The 4,444-nt window shown below is 41.1% G+C and overlaps 1 long non-coding RNA gene across 1 annotated transcript; it reads right to left on the bottom strand.

Annotated features, from left to right (window-relative positions):
- Positions 1-537: 537 nt before the first annotated feature.
- Positions 538-4,111, bottom strand: LOC145526269 (uncharacterized). The gene is made up of 4 exons (XR_014068815.1): positions 3,990-4,111; positions 3,285-3,336; positions 1,988-2,155; positions 538-1,503 (listed from the first exon to the last, which is right to left on the bottom strand). It is a non-coding gene; the product is annotated as an uncharacterized LOC145526269 (long non-coding RNA).
- Positions 4,112-4,444: the final 333 nt, after the last annotated feature.

Here is a 4,444-nt window from a genome sequence, read left to right as displayed (position 1 = left end):
CTGGAGGCCTTCTCAGGAGGTCTGGAGACCCAAGTGAACAGAAAGTCTTAAACAGTTAGGGTTAATGGGATATCTTTTGTACCTACAGACCACTACAGTCTGGGGTACCCAGTGGACAGCATGAAGACTAACAGGAGGGAAAGGATAGGATAAAGAAAAGGAAACTTTGGCAAAAAATAGAGGCTTGAATAACCTCAACAGAGACAAGGAAATTGAAATGCTGGATTAAGGCATCCCAACCAGTAAAGGAAAAGAGAAATCTAAGAAGGAAAATATAATTTTGTTTCTTCTTACCTGATCTAAGGGAGGAATAGCTGTCTTCATCTTCCTCCCAAGTGTTTTGAAATCCATGGCCTGACCCTGGTGATGACCTTCTCTCCCAGTAATAGCTGGGGCTTTGTTATCAGGTATCGAAATAATGTATGTCCTTTTCTTTTTAACTCTTTTTATGAGATCATTGTCACCTTTAGTGTGTTCTGTTTTAAAGCTGCAGAGTGAGTTCTGAGATTCGAAGATGCCATTAACATTTCTCTACGATTGTAGGTTGTCCCTGGGGCATTTTTATTTTATTATTCCAAATCTTATGAATGGGATGAATATTTCATCATGCTTGTTACACAACAATCCTTAATATATACTATCAAGCTCTAATTTCCACAAAAACTCTACACTCCCAAATGTGGCTTAGCCTTGGCACCTGCTGGGGTCGGTGTCCTTTCAGACCTATGAGCTAGGCACAATCAGCATTTCTGCGAAAGAAGAAAAGAGAAACTTAAACCAGCCAAGAGCTCACTGCAGAGTAGCTTTGGTTTTTTGCAAGCTTAAAAGGAATATTGGCATTTGCAACAGCAGGGACAAATTAAATGGGACATTTTTCATGATTTAGAGCTACATCATGAGTGAAAAACCAGTTTCCTCAGTCAGAATGCCTTCTGGAAACATATTACCTTTCCCAAAATTCCCCACCAGCTTACAGCAGCTGACAGAATAGATACAACCTCCCTGCCTGACATTTGAGGTCCTCTGGGTCACCGTTCACACAGTTCCCCTCAACTTCTTTTTATGCCCTTCACAGTAAAGAAACAAATCTGTTCAATATTCCCTGAACCTTCTTGTTTCTGAGACTTTTCTAGACTTTTCCTTCCACCTAGATGATCAGCTCTCCCTGCCCAGTTCATACCACTTTCTCCATTGGACCCTTGCGATGTGCACAGCAGGAAATTCACTGCTTCTTGCTTGGAATTTCTAGAACACAGACTCTCAAGTGGACCCGAGCACTTGTTTTATGCTTCTATCCATGACTACTTTATCTTCCCCACTAAGTGTAATTTCTGTAAGTCTAAGACCCACATTCCAATCTTCTCTGTGGGGTCCCTTCTCCTCTCTTGACAAGGCTGATGACAGAGGGCTGGACACATCAAAGCTGCAGTGACAGTGGATGAAAGTACAAGAAAAGCAGTTCCTGGAGATGTGGGGACAGCAGCGGTCAAGTCTCTTGTGTGCCTGGAAAATCAGGTGTGGGTGACCTGCTGGGGCTGCAGTGTCAACTCTCCCTCCCCTGCTGCCGAAAAGATCCCTGGGGGGATGTTAGGGTGTGTGAGCCCTGACCTGTGACCTTGGGTTAGGGGAGGAGGCTGAGGAGGTGCAGTGTGCTGGGCTGTTTTGTAGGCAGCTCTCCCAGAGCAGAGGGTGGATGACTCCATAACTTTACCCAACTCCTCTATAAATATATGTTTTGATTAGAAGGAAAGCCAAATGAAGGGATGGGACCTTCCTAATACAAGCATATTACTGCTGTTGGAATGTGGATGCCAAAGAAATGATCTACAGAGCACCTCAGAGGCATCGCTGCTCTGAAGCTCATGCCTGTACCAAATTCAGAATTAAAGGTTTGCTTTCGAAGTCTGTGTCTATTTCTGTTTTGCAAATAAAATCAACTATACCATTTTTCTAGATTCATATATATACATTAATACATGATACTTGCGTTTCTCTTTCTGACTTCACTCTGTATGCCACCTTCTAGGCCCATCCACGTCTCTACAAATGATCCAATTACATTCCTTTTTATGGCTGAGATAGTCCATTGTATATACATATCACATCTTTATCCATTTCTCTATTGAGGGAGATTTAGGTTGCTTCCATATCTTGGCTGTTGAGAACAAATGTATGGACACCAAGGGGGGAAATGGAGGGGTGGGATGAATTGAGATTGACATATATATACTACGGATAAAATAGATAACTAATAGAACTCTACTCAGTGCTCTGTGGTGACCCAAATGGGGAGGAAATCCAAAAAAGAGGATATATATATATATATATATATATATATACACATACATATATATATATATACACATATACCTACATATATATATATATATATACACACACACATTCACTTTGCTATAAAGCAGAAACTAACACAACATTGTAAAGCAACTATATTCCAATAAAAATTAATTTGAAAAAATAAAGGCTTGCATAACCCTTGACTTCCTTTGCAACTCATCAACTAGCCTCATCCACCTAGCCCTTTTGTAATACTGGTCTGATATGAGAGATTAAAGTGCTCTCCCCTCCATATTCATCACTACACAGAACAACTGTCTTCGTGATTGGCCCAACTCAAGATTGCCTCCTTTTTAAGAAGGTTGGGAAGTCTCATCAATTGCTTCCTTTACAATGCTTTTCTCCTTCAGATGCTTCTCATTCCAATTGACTTATTCACCATCAGTTGGGTACTGGAGATTATGCTAAGTTAGTACTTAATGGGTTCTAAACTGCTCCACTGTGGATTGGACTATGGCACTCATTCCTGATTTAAACAGTAAATTGGATCACTATTTGCCAGCACTGTGATTTGTGCTTTGGCAGCCTTTGAAGATCCATAAGTAAACTAGTAGATTTCCCTGACACAGTAATTGGCCTTACTATCTAGAGTCATCAAACATTTTTCTTATATGTTGAATTAATATAGAGAAGCAGAATGGTTGATGGTTTCATTTGTTGTCCCTTTAATGAAACATAAAACAGATGTGTGAAGCACTGTCTTAGTAACAGAAACTTCATTACAAATTATTTATCTGTAGAAATCATGTCCTGAATGTAAGGTACGAACAAAATATAGTTTTTCTCTTGACAGTACTAGGTCAAACTATATTAAAAATCCCATTAAGCATAGAGTCTCCTGCTGCCATTAAATATAAAACACAATTTGTTCTCTTAGTTCTGCATAACATTAAACTCTTGTAAAATCAACAGTACTTCGGACCCACTTGTGTGTGACTTCCGCTTTCTTTTTTTCCTGGTCACGTCCCAGGCAATTCCCTAGAAGACAAGAAAACGAGAGAAACATATGTACTGCCTTACGTCCTCCCTGTAAAGACCAGGCTGGCAATGAAGTGTTGTAGGAGGAAATAAAGTCAGCCAGAGAAACTTGGCAGCTGACTCTGGTACTGAGGGAACGTGTCCATCACCTCGATTTTCATCCTTTAATATGCAAAGGAAAACATGGCACACTAAACTCAGGAGGGAATATAAAACAGCCTTCTAGAAAGCCTTGGCAAGACCACAAGAGAGAGATTGTAAATTCCAATGCTTTTCTTGACTTGGATGGTTAGGAAAGCTGGAGGGACCGGGTACTCAGGTTAAGTTATATTCTTGGACAACAACGTTCACCGCCAGTGCCTTAGTAAGGAAGGGAGGGTAAAGGAGAAATGGAGGTAAGGCTGATGTGATTCAAGATATTCTGCAGACCACACCTTAAATAGAACCTTCTCTCAGCTCTTCTTAGTGGTCACTCAAAGCATTTGTGGATATTCTGGGAAAAAAAGGCTGTGGGGCCATTTCCCAGGCAGCGCTCCCAAGTTAGCCCTACTTTCTTTCCCTGGATTCCTATTCCTAGAACTTGCCCTCACACCGTGTCTCTCTACAGTCTGGTTTCAGGCATGGCATCAACAACCTCGGCCTGTTCAGCTTACAGAGAGTCCATGGGTTCTAGCCCCAGATTCCACGTCCAGCTCTGGCTGCCACTTCACAATCAATCCAGTTTGCAGCTTTGCTTTCTCCCTGCATGGTGAGCCAGGACCACTCTCCTCTGTGCGATCCTAGTACCTTTTACATGCATGTGATGTCAGATTTAAACTATTATATCATAATTTACATACAGTTAAACATATGTCCTTTGGTAGGCAGAGTCATTTAGAAGAGGGACTTTCAAGAGTGTGTTTATTAGTACCTCTCATAGCACCTGCCATATAATATTCAATAGATCCTCAATAAAGCAACATTGAGTGAATGTTTGAATGAATGATTGTATTGTGGAGGGGGGCATTTCCCCTATATAGCCATCCCCTTATAACACAAATGAGGGGAAAACGAGGTTTTCCAGGAAACCTACTTACAGGAACGTCAAAACTGGTCTACTGCCCAGAGC

This window comes from Giraffa tippelskirchi, chromosome 11, assembly GCF_054371585.1.
Source record: "Giraffa tippelskirchi isolate mGirTip1 chromosome 11, T2T-mGirTip1v1.2.pri, whole genome shotgun sequence".
NCBI classification, from domain to species: Eukaryota; Metazoa; Chordata; class Mammalia; order Artiodactyla; family Giraffidae; genus Giraffa; species Giraffa tippelskirchi.
Note: the sequence above shows the minus strand (reverse complement) of the source record. Positions and strands in the feature narration are given on the sequence as shown.